General features: G+C 38.7%; 1 protein-coding gene across 4 annotated transcripts in view; it reads left to right on the top strand.

Moving 5' to 3' along the window:
* Positions 1 to 24,309, top strand: part of LOC139119892 (probable G-protein coupled receptor No18) — a 120,035-nt gene that overhangs the window by 58,610 nt on the left and 37,116 nt on the right. The window contains exons 1-2 of one of the 4 annotated variants that reach the window (XM_070683837.1): positions 19,282 to 19,363; positions 20,151 to 20,189. The exons of 1 other annotated variant lie outside the window; for it this stretch is intronic. The gene's annotated coding sequence lies outside the window, so the exon portion shown is untranslated. Of the gene's footprint in view, positions 1 to 14,793; positions 14,864 to 19,268; positions 19,364 to 20,150; positions 20,190 to 24,309 lie in introns of those variants that run through there. 2 more of the 4 variants (XM_070683835.1, XM_070683836.1) reach the window with 2 other exon arrangements.

Genomic DNA, 24,309 nt, shown 5'->3' with positions numbered 1-24,309 from the left:
TTGAAAATACAAAAAGCAGTGCAGTCCCCGCACGCAAAATGAAGAAAGAACGTTTTAATCTTCGAAAATTAAATACATACTTGTTTATCGTCATGACTATGATACTATTGGGCCACAACAATGTCGAATTGATTCATAGATTAGTCTAATAGGACAATACCAATGGACTACAAATTGTATCTCTTTCCTGGCTGCATGGAAGAATCGGTCTGTATTTTTTCTCTGAATTCTTCCGTACAACGGACCATATTACATTAGCTCGAACGAGTATGTTTCGGAACGGCCGTTTCATGATTTTGTGTTCTAATGGTTCTCATAGTTATTGATTCACGGGTGAAGAGTAATGAGATTATTCTTTTTCCTAAAATTTCGCATTATTTTTCCTTGATTGAAAACAGAAAATGCGTGTATACGGTATCTCATTACCAGGTTCCGTAAAATGCCTCACCGATCGTCTTTTGGATAAGGTTTCTGCCAATAGAACGAACATTACTAAGAACACCACGGACACATAGTCAGGTGCAGCCAACTGGCTAACTCAGTCAGTTGTTCAAAATTATCAAAACGTGTTTCTTACCCTGTTATACTGATTTCACATATTTTTTACGCCGACCTTATAAATTAGAGGGTAAAGTGATGCTGTTCATAACTGCCCTCTTACCACAATATGCGCAAAACATGCCCTCCACTGAATTATAATGCCCTCGATTATCTATGGTCTGCCCACTCCAAGAACAGTTCGAGCTCCCCACTGCCCTCTCCCCACCACTGAGAGTTCCCTCCAGCCCACCAGATGTAAATATTCCCGTGTATACCTATCATTTCAACTTAGAACATTGCTCGCCACTTAGTTTGGGGCCTAATCTTCCCTGAAGGTTTATCAACAACAACATTATCTCCCTATCTACCTATTTTCGGTACCAATAGCCAGAAATTCTCTCCCTGCCCACTGTAAAAACTGAAATTTCTTCCCAGCACACTATACTAACTGACCGTTTCTTCCCGCCCACTGATTGTTTTAAAATTGTCCGCCCTCTGAAAGGCTGAGCTCGAACACCTTTTTGCACCAACAGCTTCGTTGGATGCACCTGCATTGTCTTCCTCGCCCAAGTTGTCTCTCGCGTAAATGTATTACACCATATGATAAAGCTACCATGAAATTCATACATTTCTAAAACGAAATATCAGGACGATCGTGTGCAAGGTCTATTCAGAGATATATTGGAAATCCTTCTATTGAGATCTGGAATTTTCAAGATCCCCAGCCCTTCTGACGAAGCTCATGGGAACATTAATGAAAATTACCTTATCGCCCCAATGCCACTGTCATCTCTCCCCATCATGTTTTTATATCATCTGTCTACTTCAGGGTCACATCGGCCTCTCTTTGAATTTCGTGTAATGTATTCCAAAACCTGAGATGTGGCAGAAAGTGATTTTAAATGCTGAACTTGCCGGTTGTATATTTTATGCCTACCTGCAAAGTCACCATCATGACCTTCCTGGCTTGTCTCCAGGGCAGCTTGGTAACACCCCTACTAAGGTTAAAAGTTAAATTCCAAGAAATAGCAACATCTTAAGTCAATATTAGCAATTTGCAATGTGATCTTCAAGATTGGAAAAGAAATATTCCGTCAAAATCTCTTCACGTACTTTGAATTTTAAATCTTCTCAGACAAGACGTCTTTTATTCTCATTAGCTATTTTCGGCTAAGGCTGTTCATTTATCACCAACTTCTGTAAAACACATTTTGTTTTCCTATGGGTTCGGTCATGTATGGCTTACCCAAGAAGTTGGCAGTACGCTAAGTTTTATATCAGCTTTCAAAACACGTGTTTCAGATATTTTAAAACAACAATGGAAAGCTAATGCTATGGGTAAACCAAAATTAAGAACTTACAATTGCTTTAAAACTCTACTTGAACCAGAAAAATATATGTTGTCAAATTGTAACTGGAGAGTTATGCAAATGTTTGCACGGTTTCGGTGTTCTGTACTTCCACTAGCTATTGAAGATGGTAGACACAAAAACATTGAATCATCAGCCAGATTTTGTAATTTTTGTAAGCAGGGTGACGTGGAAGACGAGTATCATTTTCTTTTAGTATGTCCTTTATATAATGAATTACGAGATAAATATCTGCCAAGTGCATTTATTCGAGAACCAAACTTTTGTAAATTCCAGACTCTAATGAATATTTCAGATATAGAAATAACACTTAAGATTTGTCAATTTGTATTTCAAGCTTTCAAAATTAGAACGGAAACTAGCTCTAATTGTAATTTCTGAAGGCAGTTGTAGCCAGAATAGTACTTTTTTGTAGTAATCTACTTAAAACTTCAGATAGCTAGCTCTGTATACTTTTTTTTCATGTAATATACCAGCCATTGTACCCCCTTCGCATATGGGCCGGAGGCCTTTGAACGCAAATAAAAGAGCACATTTGTGCACTGTTACTGTTCATTTATCACTCAAATATGTAAGTGACATTTTCAAGCATACTGACTTTTTTTGTCGAAGAAATTGAGCCAAAAAAATTCTTTCGAATTTAATTCTATAGCCATTTACTTTTTCCCGATTTAGTATCATAGAAAATGGCCAGTGATTTTGTTATTTCTACAAGTAACCTGTCGTTGAGAATGTGAGGATATCATTTTCACGCAGATATCATCTTCAGACCTCTTTGAGTGGTCATCAATGATGTCTCTCTCCTGTATAGATAATTTAAGTAAGTTATGGTATCTGTTTCTGACCCATCGCTCTTTATTCATCGATGTAAGACGATAATGTTCTTTAAAAAGATCCCAGGTTCAGTGGTTGGATTTATGGAGATCTATAATTCCACATTTTCACTTAACAATGGTTTAGATCCTTTTATGAACGAGTGTGGGTCATTAAGAGATAAATTGGGAATCGTCAGTCACCTTTCAACATCGCATGTCGTCTAATTTAAAAAATAAAAAAGTGGGTTGTAAATTCACATCAGGAGAAAAGTACCCCGTCTCTACCGTGATCTCTCAAATTTTGATATTCAATTGCTTGAGCTCGTAAAGGTTTAGCACTTTCATAATACAGTCTGCGATGCCCGTTTGTTCATTTGATTGAAGACATTCGTCCTCCGAAGCGCGTGCCAGGATAGTTTCATAATTGGAGACGTAAAAGACGTGTTGATAATGATACAACGCTTCACTATCCGATGTTTGCTTCGCATTTATCCTTTATCATCTTAATTTGGCAAAATGATGTCATGAACTTCGAAATTTCCAGCTATGTTTACCTATATTTTCATGAAATATGTATCATCAATTCGACACATTGAGTCATTTTAATACAAATACCATTTTAATGTTCTATGTTTGACAAAACATATTTTCTCATAGCAACTAACTGCGAAACATAACCACGTCCTGTAAGTAAATAAGTGGTTTTTTTCTCCACCCCCAAAAAAACCTCATAATTGAAGGCACGCTGATTTAGGTCGTACTTCCAGCGAAGTTGCCTACATTTAGATCAAAATGAAAGTTTAATCCACAAATTCAGCCGTAATATTTTCTTTACAGACTCACCAGTTATGTATCGGTGAACGTGTGTTCTCTCAAGTAGCTATATCACGTTGCACTCACATCGAACGCCATGTTGATCGATTCGATTTCTTCTATTTTCAGCAATACGTGTTTATCACATCGGTCGCAGCCACTTGGCTGGATGATGGCGCATTTAAAATGTCAATTGGTAGATGTATGTTTCATAAGAAGAGGCATAATCAAAGCGGTTTCCTGTTTTCGCTTGACACAATAATGAATGTTAGATCCGTCAATGCTGATTTCTCCTGTATTAAAGCGGCTTCTAGGTTTTCACTCATTACTAAAACAGTGATATTGTATACGTAATTAGCAAAATATGTTTCCTATGTATTTTGTTAAATTGCATGGAGAAGTCTTCAAAATACAAAATGTTTCAAGCGTACTAATTTTTTAAAAGCTATTTTAAGCTCACGTGTTCACACACGTAAGCTGCGGTGTCTGTCTGTGTGTCTGTGTGTGTGTGTGTGTATCTGTGTGCCCGATATCTCAAGAACAGCTCATCGGATGAGAATCACATTTGGTACATAGATAGTGTTTGAGAATGGCAAGATGTGGTGTTTGTGATGGGTGGTTTGCATATTTCATGCTCATTTGCATAATTAATGATTTTGGTAAAAACAGACATACAATGACAACGGCTGCACAGAGCTGGATGAGATTTGCTACAAATCTTAGTCACACAAGGACTTAACCGCCATGAAAGACATAAAGGTGTGACATGACAGTTTATTGCTAATTTGCATATTTAATAAACTTTCCTAATTAGTGTTACATCTGAATTGACTCAATTAAAATTGACGAAACATGGTATGTATATTGAATATACTATGATTTAACATTTTTGAAAGTGACGTCATTAAGCATTTTACTTCAGCCAATTCCTAATTTGCATATTCAATAAACTTTCCTAATAAGGGTTATATATCTTGATTGACTTGACCAAAGTTGACGAAACTTGCTATGTATATTTGAGATACACTGATATAACATCACTGAAAATCATTAAGCATTTTTACTTAAGCTAAATCCAAATTTGCACATTTTATGAACTTTCTTAATTAGGGATATACACCTGGATTAAATTGATCAAAGTTGGTGAAACATGCTATGTTCATTGGTGATACTAGGTTAAAATAATATTGAAAGTCATCGAACATTTTCACTTCAGCTGATCACTAATTTGCATATTGAACGAACTTTTCAAATTAGGGGTATATATCTGGATTGACATGATCAAAGTTGACGAAACTTGCTATGTATATTTGAGATACTTATGACAGTCATGAAAATTGTTTTAGCAGTTTAAGATAAAGTTATTACTAATTTGCATATTTAACGAACTTTTCTTATAAGGGATATATCTGGATTGACATGACCAAAGTTGACAAAACTTGCAATTTGCATATTTAACTAACTTTCCCAATTAGAGATATAAGACTGGAAGAACCCTAAAAGAGTTTATGAAACTTGCTATGTTATTGATGAGACAATTATGTTGTATAAGTGAAAGATATTTTTCATGTCAGCTAATTCATAATTTGTATATCTAATGACCATTCACAGTTTGGCATGTATAGCTTGAAGGACTTGACAAAAGGCAATTAAAATGATAATACAATAACAGCAGTCAAAGAAAGTTAGCATTTTTATTTCAGCTGATTTCATATTTATATACTTATTGACCTTGTAATTAATTTCAGGTGAATATTTTGCATTATGTCGATCATAAGTTGCAAACATGTGGCAAATGTTTAAATTCATATACAGCTGCAATATATACTGAAATAGGTGAACAATTTCAGTTTATATCTGGTTGAGGATAGCACTTGGCCATCGCGGAAGAAATAAACTACTGCTTTCTGCCATGGTATTTTCTCCTGCCATGAAAACAAAAGAACATCAAGACACCTGGCGCGTGTACAGGCGTAGGTCATGCCCGAATCAAATTAAGTTGAATGTTGTGATGGTTATGTTTACTTTACTGTAATAACATACACATTCTCTACACGCTGTTCTGGTGTCTCGCAATAATTGAAATTTTCTTGATGGGGGAGATGAGCTCTCAGGGATGGCACCCAGGGGCGATCTTGTTCGGAAGCGGCATGTGGGACAGTCATATCTGACGTTACAGACATACTCTGAGTTCCTTTGCCCTACTTTTAAAATATAATAATTATCTAGACGGCTGTACCAAACGAATAGAATGATACATATGTCAATATGAACTCGCAATCTTTTTTTCGATTTTAACGTTGTTACGGATGAAGTTTGCTTTCTTCGCAAGCCTATGAGTCGCCTTTTGATTCGTTGTTGGTATGTAAATAATATCCTGAGACAACCGACGTGACGACGAAATCCATTTGTTAATACTAGCGATTCGTCCGAGCTTAGACAACGCATCTCACCTCACCATGGAGTCGGCTCCATTTTATGAAGGTCCTCGACTTTCTTTTCGGTCATATGATCTTTAGACATCTGGCCAAATGAACACACACATACAGGTAAGGGATACTTCCTTTAACTGCCTCTAGGCCTGCTAGCATCGTGGCTTGGTGCGGTATACTCGTTCTGAATAGCAAACAAAACAGTGATTACTATCAGGAAGATTCTGTTTCAATGTTTTGTAGGGATTAGTATTAGGCCTACATCTATCATATCGCATCTGACAACCTAACCGATCACAATAATGATTCTAGATACTTCGATATAAAACGTGATTCCGCATACACCGCTGGCAGAACTGCACCGACGGCGCTCACCTCGGTACTTCAATGGCTCTGCCTCCTCTTAACAAAGTAACTGTCCTACAAGCTGTGTCCCGTTTCTCCCGAGAAGTTTGCACGAACAAACAGCTATTCATATGAACGTTTTCAATGACTACAGTATCAATCCCACGATGTTGTAAAGCGCAGCCATATGTGGTACTGACAAAGGTGTGCACGATTGTCGTCTGGTTGTAATTCCATTCTTCGAAGAGACGAAAAATATGCGTCTCCTGCAACCATATTTTCGCATCTTAAACCAATAGAAAAAAGATTCCCTCTGGCGCCACTGCAAAAAATGGCTTTCAACGATGCCAGTCTATTTATAAAAAACGTGTTTATACTTTATATGTCAATATATGCCGGTTTAATCGAAATCGGATTCGAGGTCGATGGCTTTGATATCCTTTTTGCCTAGTTTCAAAGGCCCAGATTTTAGTTTATAAGTCATGTATAGATAACACGACTACCGTTAACATATTTCTAACCGCTCAATGCTAATCTCTTCATTCTCAAAGTCAACAATAATGTTTGATATCGGTTATTATTCTCAGTTTCTCGGGTAGCCAGTCGTGTACACTCATCGGCGATGTCATGGCCTGACATGCTTTGCACGTTTAAATAGCATGCAGTTAGATGTCGCTAACGTGTTCAGATGACCCTGTGTCAGCTTGACTGTAGTTAAGGACAAGGACAGACTCCGTCTCTGTAATGTTGAAAAATGCTATTTCTGCGACTGAACTGCCAGGGCAACTCTCACAGCTGCTTGAACAGTTATTGCTCGGGAGAATGTTTGCCTTATGTTACAAACGATGTGTTCAAGAAGCACACTTGAAGTTTCTATGCTGTATCAATAAACACACCATTGAGGGTGAAATGAAACTTTTCCTTTAAGAGAGAATTGCCAGTGGACTTTACATACCCTTCTTAGTCAGGTTTTAGCGCACATATTCTCCTTATACATTTTCCCAATACTTGCGCATGTATATTTGTATATCGCCCACTATACAAGGCTGTAGGCATGATTACATTTCCGCGAAACCTTAAAATTCAACAGCTTTGCATCATGTGTTTCAAAATAATAACCTGCAGTAAGTCAGTCACGAGTATTTCTCGGATGAATGGATTGTCACGATATCACACCCAACGGACACCGTAACGTTTCAATTGACATAAACACTTGCGTACGGAGACAAAACCGAATTAAAATGTTCATTTTCCACAAGAGTTAATTAGTGTTAGAACCTGAGTATAAATAGGAACGATATAAATGGAAGCTGAAGCAATACTCCCGGGAGGTGTGATCGCGAAGACGTCGCCTCCACCTGCTTTCAACGTCACTCTTGTACTGATCGTCCGCCTACACTGGACAAACCATGACAACTCAATTCCATCTAATGCATATTTGTCCGATTACTCGTGTAAATATTTAATATCTTGCACTCAGAAAGAAATTGACATCAACAGTATGATTCAAGTAGTACCGTGTTGTTCATCTCGCCGATAGTGTGTTGCTCACAAAGATACAGTCAGCATAGGAACTTTTTTCCCCAGAATAATGTAACTTTAATGTCCAATTACAAGTATGCTCACAAATAAAGCAAGGGGATCGCAAACCGATTTATTCTGCCAGACTGACCTTCAATTGGAAAAAATATATATCTTTATAGATACTTAACGATACAAAATTTTGGCCATTTCTCTATGGTCAAGTTCTACGTTTCGAAACAAGATACAACAATAAATTAAAAGAATGGACAGTTGTTGTATTGTATTCCAAAAGTTCGGAAATTTAACGGAGAGCATCATATAATGAAGTGGTGAATGGCGACGCGCTGACTGTAATATGATTTATTCATGGGTTTTAGAGGAAAATAACAAATATAGAGGGCGAGGCCTATTATAATACCATAAAGCACAGAAAATCCCCATTTTTACCACGACGTTGTGCGACAGCGAGACTTAGTTGCCCTGGACCATGGAGAAGCAAATGTGAATTAAACAGGAAAACGACGAACGCTGTCGCTTACGGTGTATGTGTTTTTGTGAGTGGTGCTTGGTCATACTCTTCATCCGTTCACTGGATCTGTCTCTGTATTGTACCTTACAGGTAAGTAGCAAATGGATACATCAGCAGTGTTTTGGTAGCAACTGCTCTAGTAATTTTAAACATTGAACAAAATTATTGGTTCAATAGTCAAAACATGATGTAGTACGGACAATTGTGAAGGCGCTCTCTTCGCTTCAGTGTAGAATAAGTCTACAGAGTACAGTGTTGATATGAGCACATTCGTTGTCGGCTGCTCTTTTTGTGGGGTGAAAATTAAGTAAAGCCGTTTCTTTCAAAAACACATGATCTGAATTGTCCAAAATCGGATCAAATGTGCAACAAACCGTCCGCGGAGGAGATTAAAGTAATCCCAGTTTTGAAATATCACAGAATATTCGTTTTTACTCCAGTGTATCACATTTTCAAGGGCCTTAAATGTCAAAGTACTAACACTAAGTCACATGCTATGGCTACAATTGACCGATGGAATGTCTCACATTGTTGACTCGCTGGGCACGGTATTTGTTAGCATCTATTGTTTCTTTATTTAATCTGTTCTTTAATCTGCAAGAAATGCTAAGACTTAAATGCTTTGCTGGCTGTCCTCTAGGCGTATTTCAATACTCAGACCATTATAAGTGACTTCTTTAGTGATTCATAATTGACAAAAATAATGCTGAAAGACGGCAGCTTTGTCCCTTTCTGCTCATTGACAAGCTGACGTCACCGATAGCCAAGATTACGCCGATCCACTTCAAGTATGCATATCGCTTACTAACTACTGTACCAATATAAGCCTGATGACAACTATAGTTGTTTGAAAGTGACTTACTATACCAATATCAGCTAGGCAACTGCTAGTGGTTTTACGACTTTACAACCAACACTAGCTTCACGACTACTGATTAGACAAGCAATGGACCCAGCGTGGCTATATGGGATACTAACTCCCCGAGAACTGACCACCTATTGTCCATGTGTGGTGAGCTGACGACAAATCGACCACTATAGGTAATAACTTGGGAAAAAAGACTGCAAGAAGTTTAACATCAAAGTGATGGCTAGACAGTGTGAACTCGTTTGCTGCCTGTCCACTACCACTGCAAGAAGCTTGCCCACGAATTCGCAATAGTTATCGGCCTAACTGAATAACTTGTTTTACATAGCATGTAGCTTGAGCTCTAATTTACTATTCTTAGATGCTTGACCGACATATGTTAGTTCAGCAACAACTTAAGTTGAACATTATCCTCGCATTTAGTGTTCAAATGCAAAATGCGGGGCATGGGCTGTCGGGGTTTTCGTATTTTTGTCAAAATTTCGCATCAAAACAGGGTTTTATGGAGCTGTCTCACAGCTTGGTGTTACGCCGACTACAAACGCATCAAAGGAAAAATCTAGGCATGAAGTTAACTGATTGTGAGCAATACTATTCATGCCAACGTCCAATATCTGCAAGGCAAGCAATATATATACGCTCTGCTTACTTGAAAGCCACGCCAGCCGGTCTTGTGCACAACAACAGAAAATGGCAACAAAGGACGAGAGAGAGAGAGAGAGAGAGAGAGAGAGAGAGAGAGAGAGAGAGAGAGAGAGAGAGAGAGAGAGAGAGAGAGAGAGAGAGAGAGAGAGAGAGAGAGAAGAGAGAGAGAGAGAGAGAGAGAGAGAGAGAGCGATTTACTGCATGATTCCTGCCATGGAGGTAGTAGATCGTACTCATCCAGTTTGCTGGATAATTCGAATTGTCATTATTGTGTATCATCGCTACAGCAAGACTACTAATTGACTGATTTGTATGCGGTGCTGCTTTTCCAATTATGAGGGAACATTCTCTTAATCGATGAAAGAAAGATTTCTAATTTTTGGCGTAATATTAAATCATGAAATCAGGAGAAAGATACGAATATATCAAAACTCTTTGACACGTGTACATATAGCGGCGTCATCCCCATAACCCCGCGGACAGCACCTTTCTTACCTTGTCACCTTTTACGAACACCTTATATTCTAATCTATCCATCTAGCATCGTAATTGGCAATTTTTTAACTTTTCTGACACTTTTGCACAAGTCTTCGACTGTAAAGTCAACTAAGTGTTGCAACTAATTTTGGCGATCATGTGGCTGCATTCTTCTTGATTGTTAGAGAGCAACCCAATATGGAAGTACTGAGGAACATTTTTGAATATTTTTTGAAGCAAGGCAGACTGTCGTGTAGTTTGTCATGAAATATGCTAATTAAGTTGCCCAATTATGCATGGTCACCATCTGCATAAAATGTCTTCAATTTGAGGATGACTTCTTCCCCAGTGACCTACATTCCACCTTAATATCATAATATTTCAAATTTCTCTCGCCTGATAAAGTTGCACGCCGGGTTGACTTGCTGATAAATGACAAATTAACTACACTGTAGGTCCTACACATCCGTGGCGTAACACGACTTTAAAGTTAAACGACATTTGTAGTCCGGAAACGTGCTCGTATAATTTCATCTATAGTAACAGATGGCACAAAATCTATCTATTTTGGACACATTGTTCTGTCAGGTAATACTGTCAAACTTTAAGTGATAAACCGTACGTTACATTGCTAATATAATTGCTAACACAACCCTTCCTAAAATGCACCTTTCTGTAACATCTGCATTTCATTTTTGGGACGTATTCCAGATGTTTACAAACTGGAGCAGTGTTTGTTGCATGTTTCTTTCCTTTCAACAGTGGACAAATGTTTAACTAGGCTCTATATTATATGATACACTTGGTGAAATGGTGCAACAGTAATGGTGATAACCGGGAGGGCACATTGTATACATTTTGTGTATATATACACACACACACACACACACAACACACACACACACACACACACACACATATATATATATATATATATATATATATATATATATATATATATATATATATATTATATATATATATATATATATATATATATATTCGACACTCCGCAGCAAGTTTCGCCGATTAATCCTTTATCCATCCTAAGGTGCCGCTACAAACTTCGAGCATTTTCTTATTCCTGGGTCGAGGATAACAAGGTGTGAATCGACCCGCTGTGACGACAGTGAACCATATCTGCCACCTCATTTCTGGATTAATGAAATAGGTGCACTGATGTCACTATACTCTCCCAAGTCTTCAGATTACTCTTGCTGCCAATTTAATTTACAAGTATGCCATGAAACCCTCTGGAAATTGCCAACGATAATTTCTCTCAGCGGTATTGGGTTTATATATATTTAGGCGACGGAGAAGTCTTAATGCCACTTTAACAATTTGGAATGGTATCCTGTGGTGAAGTCAAAAAGCTTTCCAGTAAATCCAACCTGGCATACATTCTCTAAAATTGCCCTCAATTTTTCACCGAACATTATCCTGGAGAACTGGGCGACCTTAAATTCATATATCTCTGAAAAACCATGACGCAAAACACCGAGATCCATCTGATCTGCCCATTATCAAAGATCAAATATCATATTTCCTTTGGCTTAGCATAAAACAGAATTTTCTATACTGCCCCACGTCGATTGATATTGTGTTGGGGGGATCCATACCAGTGTATTCACAAATGCAAAGCGTTGAGGCATGGCAAAGACCCGTCCCTTAAGTGCAATTACTAACCTATGTTATTGCACCTTTTAGCATCGCCTATTCCATTATTGTTATTACTCTGCTGAGAAGCCATCTTTTACAGAGGTCAGCGCAATATTTCATTGAAATATAATTAAAGAAGAGAAGTCGCTAGAAATAAGACCCCGTATTAAACGGGGAATGGAGAAATTACATGCGTAATCACTCACAGACGGAAAAGATGACGGCACCTCATATACAGCTATTAGATTATGAATTTTGAATTTCAAAGATACAATGAGTGCTTTTCCGAGAAATGTCCTCAATATTCATAGCTGCATGAGATACAGCAATTTTCAAATGCCAAATGAATGAATAATCTGTGTGCTACCGATCGCTCTCATGTCCATACGTACAATGAAGGGTCAATGAAAGGTTAAGTCCCCGCAAAAACACTAGGCCTGTACAAACTTTACAATTTTAAAACAATGTAATCGAATGCTGAATGACATGTAATTCATATTAGTCAGCTGAGAGTAAACTACAGCGACCAAAGGAATATCTTATGCCAAAACTTGGATAGATATGGCTTTTAGATTAGCAAAAATTGGAACGTTTTCATATTTCTCCTTGTTGTGATTTCATTACCTGCAAAGCCAACTTTTATTTTGTGTCAGAGAGAGAGAGAGAGAGAGAGAGAGAGAGAGAGAGAGAGAGAGAGAGAGAGAGAGAGAGAGAGATATTTTATCTTTTTGATATTTATGTACACAAGGTCAACCTTACTCTTCCTTTAACTATGTCAAGGCACATTCGCCATTTTAAACGTTTTGAAGATTAAAGCCTCTCTTTACCACACACTTTACCGCAAATTTAAATTCAAGTTTGCGCGTTCTCGTTATAAGTAAACTAGATAAATCAATAAGCTTTACCCGTCACAGTTACGACAATTCAACTCGATCACAGTGCCGTTGATTTGTTTACATCCCCAAACCATGAAATTGGTTTCAAAGTTTATGGCCACCGTTAGCCACGCATATCAATCATCCAAAACTGAATACAAGAATGAGAGTTCACTTCAACATACGTTTCCAAACATTATTTTGGCTTTGTATACACAAATTCCATTAATTTCTAAAAAACGGAAGCTGGGATGTCATCTAGAATTTGACATGTCTGCGTGAAATCTGACTTTCGTTGCAGTTTTCCAAGGGAGGAAAATGCGCCCTTTTATTGTCACCTGCACTTCATAAATGTTTTAACCCACTTCAAAAAGCGACCACCTCATGAAAATCAACAAGAATTATATTCATGTTTGAAGGGCCACCTCTTGTGAATATTGACTATGTTTATATTTGTGCTTGATTATGCTTGTTTAGGTTTGATGCGGAAAACTAACCCTGAGATGACCCTTTACTAGTTGACAGCAAGACGTGAGGTTAAAGTATGCGTAAACTGTCAAAATACAGAAATAGCTCATTTAAAGGATCCAAGGGAAATTCTTTAGCTATCCATTTATCCGTGACATCGATTCGCAAATATACGCAATCATAAGGCAGATTAAAGCCGATGAGGTATGAGAACTCATTTAGCCCATCTAATGTGTGGCTGCTTGCGTGCACTCGAAGATGTGTGATCGCTTTAATATACCATGTTCATTTTCATGATTTCCTCGTTGTGTTATTAAACGACTAATCATCCCAATTTAAGGCGCAGGATACTGGCAACGCACTGAATGATTAATCTAAGGCAGCGCATCTTCTGCAGTTTGTCCTGACGTGTTGGTTTACAACAGCTCTGGGGGGCGAAGCCGTATCAGTCGGAAATTGGTTGGCTATATTTAGTTCCGCGTTCCTTTACAATGATGGGTTGATTACCTGGCAATTCTCTCAGTTCGGTGAGTGAGATCGATATTACAACACGACCATTTCAATTTTGCAGTTTTCCCCAGTATCGCCGCTTTTTTGTTTCGTCTCAATGGTATCTTCTGTTACACTTTACTTTCACATAGATTGCGAGTCGTATGACTACCTTTCACGAGATACCGTAACGTCATCGTTTTAAGGATAAGGACATGCATGTTTCAAGGAGTATCTTCACTACTGGCAAACTACTGTTTTTTTATCAATGGAAAGAAAGTTATGTTTTTTATCGTTACACCATTTCTCTTGTTGCACGATTTCATTGCACGGTATGTAAATTAGGTTTCCCAATACGTTGACCATTAACAATGAGTCCATCGTAGGCTATAAATGTAATATATCACGCGAAATTTTGAAGCTCGTCATTATAATGTATATTTGACGAAATATCAGAGAACATCGTAACAGGCATATTGACAACATGACGACCTGATCCGGTGCTACGAATGTGACACACTTGATTCTGAGTACCTGCCCCGAGGAAAAGGGATTTACAACATCGGTCGCGCTGAGGTTTGAGAGAAGCTCTTTGGAGAGTGTCTTAGCTTCACTTTGAGACCGACAGCCAATCACGGGAAGTGTACTGCTTCTGCTACAGAATAGGCGTTCATAAACAATTAAAGAAATACAAGCATCTGACGTGTATATGTGTGGGTTTGAATCGATTAACGTAAGAAAAGTCAGCTAGACATAAAAAATACATGAAGTGCACTTGGGCTTATTCTGAGTTTAATGTCTGTAATATTTAAAACCAGGACGGCGAAAATTTGGTTATTCAAAACCCGCAACTTTACTAGACGCCACGTTTCGCGTGACTTTCTGCAAAACATTAATAAATTATGCACATGTTCTCTCATGACTATTGCCAACGCCGTTGCTCCACTCGCATTTTGTTCACGCGACGAGGCGTTGGTGGCAAGCTTCCACACATAATAGCAACGCACAAGGCAGGTAAGCCGAGACATTTTCGCTGTCTTCCTATTGATAGATGACTCTCACGCCATCTTATATATTGCACGTGGCATTGCTTCCAATGTCGAAAAACAAAAACGAAACAAAACAAACGCCGAGGTGTTTCAACGATCCTGCAGAGTATCGTCCGCAGCATCAACATCATGTCAGATTTATTTCTCTGTGTCAGGCAAGTGTAGATTCGGAACCGTTTTTCTCAATTTTCATATTTTCGATACTCCTAAAAACACGAACATGTGGCGTTAACACTTGTTATGAGTGACCTGACAACCATGTACATGCTGCCATTGGAGTCGAATTACTTTAAGCCTACTTAGACAAACAGCAAATGTTATTGGTTTGGCGACAGATGCTATCATTTTACAATTAATTTCTTCTTATGAGAGGAAGATATCCCGTGGGAACCAATGGAATTTTACACGTGAATAAATACAACGGGATTTAGCGCAGTAACACCGGGAAACCACAAACATGACGTGATATTTTGTTAAAATGAAGCATCGGCTTAATTACCTATTTGTGTAAGTTAACCCAATATGCTCCTGCGAATAAACTGTAGTAATCGGCAAGAAGGGAGTAGTATGAGATTTGTATGGTCATCTAATTTCGTCATCGTCTGCACCGGTGTTGCACAAATCTCTTGTATTATGTAGTACCCGTCCTCTGCTTACTTCGCGAATTCCTTTCAATGTGGAAGATTTGACAACCAATTTACCTCTGTAGCTCACACAAGGGGGGAATTAGAGCCAAGTTGCGACCATCGATAGTCGTAATTTGTTGTCCCGATCACGGTTCTGCACATTAAAAACTTTTCATACGCACTGCATCCTCGCATTTGCCCTCAGGGCCGTGGTAACTATGTCGACGCTCAGACTAAGTAACACTTAACATTCGCATCGGTAACTCGTGTGGTTCTTAACCACGCAATACAGTGGAAAGCGTGACAGATTGTCGGATAGCCTTGGGTGTTTCCTGCCTAGATTCGACACTCGGTGTAAATTGCTGATTGTTGGTATTCTAGCGCTATCATGATCTATTACACACACCCTTCACCTTCAACCAAAATATTTGTACCTAACGTTCAAAGTGTATCCAGTCAAAAACATCAGGTGTATAATCTGAAGTGGCCTTCTGTTTTCCCAAGAATCGACAATACCATCCTGTGTAATAAGCATATCGAAAGAATGCATCATTGTTTGCCTACATTTCATGTTAATGTACAACTGTTGTGGATTGCACCATAATAACTGAAACATTTCAAAAACTGGTGTCAGTGTATGATCATTTCCAAGACTACTGACTGCTATACCCATTGCGTACCTACGTGCATATTGCAATGAAAACAGTATCAGTGGACGAAAAACTTGTCACGTCAAAATGCAAATGATCATAGGATTGGTCCTTGGCTTAAAGGAATATGTCAACATTTTTTCATTGAACTTCCAACGTGGAAAATAACTACGGAGCTCGGAGGCGCGAGTCAGTCCGACAAAACATACTTCATACTATTTGCACATTGTACGCATGCCAGCTGTTATTCGCTTGTAATCTTTAGTATGTTTGTGAATCAAGTAAAACAACTTAAGACGAAACAACAACAACATGCAGTTCTTTAATGCCTTGTGTTTTCTGAGGACGTTTCAGCTATGTTTCTGTTATTCCACATCAAAACCGACCACGAACAAACTCGTCATGATCCATGAAATCTATTAGCAGGCCAAAACAGTTCCCTTGCCGGCAGTATTTTTGTCGATTTTGTTTCTATAGGAACACAACAATGGATGATGATGATGATGATAATAATTGTGATAGCATTTGTGATGATGATGATCGATGATAGTGATGATGATGATGATGATGATGATGATGATGATGATGATGATGATGATGATGATGATGATGATGATGATGATGATGATGATGATGATGATGATGATCGATGATGATGATGATGATGATGATGATGATGATGATGATGATGATGATGATTGTATAAATCACCTTACCTGTTAAATGTACGAAAGGCCGATATGATTTCCCGGTAATGTTATACTAATTTATTTTCATTATCTATAATGAAATTTTAAACATCCTATGAATGTGTCCAAAAATTGTCGTCAAACTATTGTTTCTTATGACGATTTATTTACCTAAGAGCTGGTCTATTAATCTTTATGCGTAATGAGTGCTCAAATGTAAAACTCAGCGTGCATGTAATTGATGACAGCTATGACCTCATCGCTTTCATGTCCAATTGACCCCTTACAATGAAGCAGTGAAATATATGTACTGCTTTTCAATCGTACTAACCACATCAATATCATGAGAATTTATTTCCAATGACCTGGATAACCGACAATGGATAAATAGCTCCCCAGTTCTATTCTACCACTAATCTTGAACTCAACATTCAAGAGAAGCAAGCTGGCGCTCTGTCACAAAACACATCGATTATGTTAGCTAATGGACACTAATATGCACGTGTCGAACTTTAAAACGGGTTCCAGTTGACGGTGCTGCCTCCGTTTTCGGCAGTTCTCCTTTGACGAACCCATGCGTTACTATGTCTTCTTCAGTGAAATTGTTCGTGTCATAAATGTTTCGCAGACCTGGATATTCAAGCATAATTTTGTAATGATTTTAGGGGCGTACCATATGCATTCTTATAACTTTCTGTCTGCAAATCAGTAAAAAATGTAAGAGTGTTACTGTACAGGAAAATTTACTTTTCAAGACTACAAGCTTTTTTTTGTTCAAGTGTTAACTCTTACCGGTATGATTGCAATTATCGCGGTAATTGCTTTATGTCCAGTTGGATAACGCGTCACTGTGTGTTCACATAATCATTGCATGGTTGCAAATGTCTATATTTCTTTCGATACCGTCTGAGACGGCATATAAGGTCGTTACTATTGTAACGCTACGTACGTCACCGCGGCGAAAATATGTTCGACGTGTTGTCACGTGCGCAAAGCGATTTACAAATTCACTTTACAGACAAGGTACGGTTTGTTATGTTTTGAACAGCTGTACTATTCGCGCTAATTCAAAGATTGCAACTTCATGATTACATAAAACGAGCTATATGGTATTAACGTGCAAACACGGCCATCACGCCCAATGGTGTAGGTACGGTCCACACTCCACCACAAGACACCTACATGGACGAAAGTAACTCTCGCCATGTGGCATTATAAGTGAAAATATCCGATGGCATCGTTGCTCATGTGACAAAGAATAAAGACTGCGAAACAAATCTAATAACTGAATTTGGAAAACACGCTTTGCAGCCTATCTAATTTTTGTATTCGTTCCAGTAGATACTGTAAATTACGGAAACTTTCTGTTCGTCTAAAGCATTCAGCATTACTGATTGAATTCGGTTTATTACATATCCAGCAGACTGTTTGGCAAGCCCCGTGTGAAAAGTTTTAATACGCGCACATCGGCATCGCCTTATTTACTCGCAGACGAGAGCGCAGCATACGGGTAAACACTTTTAAATGGGTCACAACCCGCAGAAAATTGATTCCCAATTATGACTGCCAGATTCCCTTCTCCGATCTACTTTCGACCCCGCACAATTCTCATGTTTCGTGATTAATTTTAGATTTGAGAAAAGCGATATTGTCGCTCCCGAAACTGCAGTCGATGTAATGATCGAGGACACACACTGTAGGTTTTGAGATCGAAATCAGGATGACGGATTAAAGGCGAGAAAGGTAAAACTTTATGCCACTGTGTGTTCAATCGACGCCGTTATTATTTCACTTGGGTCTTATTAAAACACCATTCGGGTTGTTTCCACGCAGTTTTGAAATCCTTGCAGCATTTGCGAGTGGGCTGTACACATATCATGCGTGGTAGAGCTTTGCATTTTTTCAAAAAGGGGGAACCGTGCAGCTGTAGCTAATCCCCAACTATATGCAACGCCCCGTCTGCATGCAGCACCTAATTGGAACAACGTGGGGCTCTGACCGAGTGCCAGTATCCGTTTTGACGCTAATAGAGTTTGACGCCTCTCGTTGAACAGCAATAACCGTTGATATCCATTTCCCTCCTCCTACATCTGAGCATTGAAAAGTCCACTTATCCTCGTACCCCTGCAGTACATCAGCCTGATCAGAGCTGGTCCTACGCTGAGTGTTGCAACACGACGCCTTTTTCCATCGACATCACAAAGGATAGCGAAATCGATAATCTTGGTGACTGGCTTTTCTGGCGTGTATTCTATCAAAGTCTTTGTAAAAAAGGGGAGATAGCGTTTATGACACCAAATAATTATAATGTGATTTTTCCATCACCGATTCTTTCCATACTACCGAGGCGCATGCGTATGCATGATCACCGCGTATGCGTATGTATAAAAAGCCAGGTTTGGTACAGCTACGTATTCATTGGAGCGGAGAATCACAGAACACTATCTAAATCAAAGGATCGCCTCTAATTCACCTAGGACCTTTCTTCCACTATTTGCAGGTAATTAATCATTCGTCTTTTTATACAGTCATCTCTCGGGCGACTTCTTTGGTTCTGTTGATTATATGTTGATGTAAATTTACTGCATTCTAAATTAGTTTTGTATTAAGTTCTGATCGTCGCGTGCTCATTTACGTACCTTTATGTTGATAGTAGTTTTACCTGTGCTAATTGGAATTCTTCGATACGACGAGTGCCAAGCGAAACCTACGTTTGTTCCAACGCTAAAGCTGTCCAAAACTCTTATATTCTACAATACCTATCTGACTACCACACTCATCGTTTGTGTCTCGCGAGAAACTGTTTATTCAACGCGCGAGTCATCAGAGCTAGTACGAGACACTGAATGCAATAAAGTTGGCAAATGCGCACACGAGATGACATCTCAGTCTGACATCAGACATTTTCGTTTAACAAATACGCTACATTCCGAAATGTCACAGATGATGCACGTCTTTTATACAAGGGACGAACTATCCAGTTTTTCACCCGAGGAGCGCTGTCGGGCTGTTGTACTACATACACCGTACAATTTCGACTGGATACGTCAGAGATCTATGCCCCGGTTTGAGAACCACTGCATCACGTATCTATGCCGTGGGCAGCTGTTTGTTAATGTTCATATCCACCGGAGGCAGAGAATCAGAGCAATCTTTTATGTTCCACGCAGGTCTCAGTATTCGTAACCCGTAGTTAATTTTTTTTCATTGGCCTTGACGTATACTTGTCATTTTTCGCTTGGTAAATGGAGTTCGCTTAGCTTACATCTTCTGTCTTTCCACTTCAGAAATCCCAGTCGTTACATTGGCCTCGCTCGCTTTATCAGGTATGTTTTCTTTTATTCGAGAAGAGAAAACGATAGTATCATATATGCTGGAATAGCTTTTGCCCTTCCCGATTATCTGTTTTTTCATCCAAGCACATGCTGTCGTGAAGAATTAGCGTCGTTTTATCCGACCCAAGCCCAAATTTTCCCGAACAGTTAGGAAAGCATCTATTTTCGTATTACTATATGATGCGCACAACATTTACAATAAAATATTTTACATGCGCACTTCGTGTATGCTCCGTCAGTTTCTACGAAGCACACTGACAGGCGTATTGACAGACACGTTTCTTTTTCAAAGAGCTTAAATGTTAGCGCTTTGTAAAGAATTGCGATGAAATAGTCTCAGGTAATAAATCCCATGACGATGGAGATAATTGGACGGGTATTTGAGATGAAGCACTCAAAATATTAACGCACACCTGACATTGATTATTCATATTAATACATCATTAAGGGATTAGTTGAGCTAAGATAGAGCGTAGATGTTCACAGCAACACCATATCATTGTGATCATGTTTACAGTTGTTCAAAGACTGCACATTCACACGAAAATTCAACATGATTTCATTCGAAAGCGCGAAACTTGCCACACTGACCAAGACTCCAGAAGTCAATCGACAAGACCAAAAGTTCGGCCACTTGCCGCTGAACCCTTTTATTATCACTGTATATATGATGGATGGCATTGCCTAAAACAGTAAAACTGCATGTATAACACAGATTCAACGGACTGAACAGGAGAGGTGGCGAACAATAACTTTGCGACGAAAGACACAGATGTGCTCACGGCACGAAAGTGAAAACTTGGCTCGATCGTCGGCATGACAAAAAAGCGAAGACTGATAGAGCAGATAATGGTAAAATACGTTGTCTAGGCAATATAATTAACGGCCCCCTGCACATACAAGCTTACTTTAGCCCCGTCTCTCACCTGGATTTTATCAAAATAGACGAACTCTCCAGGTCGCCGTCAGAACGGCGCCAAAATTGTTTTCAAAACCCCCGTCTGTACAAGAAAAAAAAACATTTCTGAATGATGCTCGTCTGAAACGCGGAGCTATCTTGCTGAACAAAGGTTTCGAGGCTAGCCATAAGTATGCCCTGCGTGTACCGCTAAACACACATTACTTAGCAACGCAAACGTGCCTTGGGTGTCAACAGTAGCAGCCTTGCAAATGACTAAACTCATTTGACAACGGACACACGTGGTTCGCGCATACAAAATTGGACAGAAAATACAGAGTGCACAGTTAGAGATATAAAAAAATTGTGTGTGGTTGTCAAGGATAAACACTGAAACTAACGGGCATAAATGCCAGCTATCGTCTGCAAAGTAGCTTACTGCTTTTGCAAAAGGAGTATTCATTAAGTTATCCTTTCCATTTTACCGATAATATATGGTTAACGATATTTTGGTGTTTATGATTTAAAGGCTGTTAGCATATATATGCTAATCTCTCCGTGTCTGTGTGTCCGTCTCGTTTCACGTTTCCCATCTCCCCATCTTCCCATCTCTCCCGGCATATCTGCTTACTCATGTGGCATCGACTGTTCCTTGCTCTGGCACTTGTCCTTTCTCAAAACCATAATAACACATGAAACAATTAACAAATGTTCACATTAACCGTATGATTGCTGTAAATTTTCCCACCAAAATTTTAGTGTAAAATTTCACTAACTTTGAATTTCTCTGTATTTTTTTTTTTTTGACAATTTGGGACTAGATGGACATCACTATTCAATTAGCTACAGTTTGTGATCAAAATTTTGGAAAAATTCTGAAAAAAAATTATGTGGGTTATATTGTATACAGGGGACAAAAGTTGTCTTTGCCACTCAAAGGCTTGACTCTGTTGGCCTTTATGAGAATCTACATGTAAACTTTGATTCTACGTTTGATTCATTCGCACGGAGACAATTTTTATCCTTGAAGGAATTATTTTTACCGCGTTACAGTAGAAACTAATCAATCCGGGTGACAGGCAAAGTGTAAAGTTATCGACTATTGGTCTGAACTTTGCACCCTGTTGTATCGATGCAGTACTGTATATTTTGTCGATCGATGCTACAAAATGTTGTCCAAATTAACCTATCAGCTATTACCGTTTCTTCCATTTATCTGTCTAAAACTCCATATTGGCTTGACATGGAGGCTGATTTTTTTTTATAAAAAAGGGATGATCCAAGTTATATTGTGTCAGCATGAATTAGCGATATTGCACGTTGATGGCACAATCAAAGTCACCGCGAGGGGAAGCTCTCCTGGCGTGGGAACGCACAAACGAGGAAGTTTATAGAGGAGGGGGGGGGGGTCAGATGTTCCAGACTTTATAGCGTTTGCATCGCTTGTAAAAAGTTAGATCCAGACACATAATCCACTCTGTGCATCTATGGAACGTAAGAACTTGAACAAGATGTCTGGTGTCGATGTTTGCAGTGTTGGACAAATTCTCTCTCTCTCTCTCTCTCTCTCTCTCTCTCTCTCTCTCTCTCTCTCTCTCTCTCTCTCTCTCTCTCTCTCTCTCTCTCTCTCTCTCTCTCTCTCTCTCTCTCCCCCTCCCTCCCTCCCTCTCTAAACTAAACTAAACTAAACTGGACAACAATATTTTAGAGCTTCGGTAACATTTCATGCTTTCCAAATTTCGACTCCAATGCATCCATGTATGCAAAGAGTGGACCAGAGTGGCCACGCTTAAGCGAATCATATGCGATAATATCCAAGATCGTGCACTGCTGTTGGCGAAATTTAGTACTTTCCTTTCCATTTACTGTAATATTTTTTGCTCTACAAGACATGACAATGTATCATCGTGGCATCGCCGAGAAATCGAATGAACATTGTTCCCAGTATTTCGACAGAGCGCTCAACCGCAGCCTTGGCAACGACCTGGAGATACCCTACAGGGCAGCTAAGTCTCTGCTTATTCCGTGCGCAAGTCGCCGACGCAGTGGTCTCAAGTTCATACCCAGGCTTACGATAAGACAAACAAACATCTTCGAAGGTGTCACTAGCATAACGTCAACTTTTTTGATCGGTAGCTATGATGTTTTGTCAAAATATGTAATATATGTCGGTTCAACCAAGCCGAAACAACACGGTAAATTCTCTCACAATCAATTGATTACTGTACAAAATTAGTTTTATTATGACCAAGAGCTCAAACACGAGAATTATTTATTACCATGCGATAATGTTCCGCTATTAATAGATGTAATAGCTGCTTAATAGAAAAAATTACTTTTTTCCAACTATACGCGACTAATTGACAGACCTGTTCAAGCTGAACAAGTTGACTACGAACCTTTGTATTTTATATAAAAGGTATGCAAATGTGTCTGAGTCGCTGATTGTTATAGCAAAAGAACGAAAATGCTATATCGTTATCTTCCAATTAGAAGTATCTGTTCAACAAAGACTTCTTTCCCATTTTGCTGTGTGTTGTCGTCCTGAAAAATGTGACGACAGAATTTGATTGTGATTAAATGAGCGTAAATCAACGGGTTCTCACATATGCCCTGGGCAGGTATTTGAAACTTCAAACGTGGCCTTACCGCAGGCGTATTCAAAAACCTCGCATGTGTATATATAAGTTTTCATTTCTGTCAGAATCACTTCCTTCCATGTCACCACACCATGCATGAACAATGCATATCCAAACAAGGCATACGATAGAACATTAGAATAATCTACGGAGATTGATTGCAAAGTGTGTCCTTTGTAACGGTACAACATGCCATTAACGACTTACTCAAGTAAGACGTCATTTCAGTAATCTATCTTCCGTCTAACTTTATTAAAACCATTATCATAGTTGCCAAAAATCCATTACATCTGACGTAAGCAGAAGGCTCGACGCCACAAAGGAAACGTAAGGCAAAAGTATTAAAGATATTGGAAACATAAAAACAGTGTATATATATATATATATATATATATATATATATATATATATATATATATATATATATATATATATATATATATATAATATTAGAGACAGGGAGAAAAGAGATAGATAGATAGATAGATAGATAGATAGATAGATAGATAGATAGATAGATAGATAGATAGATAGATAGATAGATAGATAGATAGATATACACGTTTGGGGTCAC

This window comes from Ptychodera flava, chromosome 20 (genome assembly GCF_041260155.1).
Source record: "Ptychodera flava strain L36383 chromosome 20, AS_Pfla_20210202, whole genome shotgun sequence".
In the NCBI taxonomy this organism is placed as follows: domain Eukaryota; kingdom Metazoa; phylum Hemichordata; class Enteropneusta; family Ptychoderidae; genus Ptychodera; species Ptychodera flava.
Note: the sequence above shows the minus strand (reverse complement) of the source record. Positions and strands in the feature narration are given on the sequence as shown.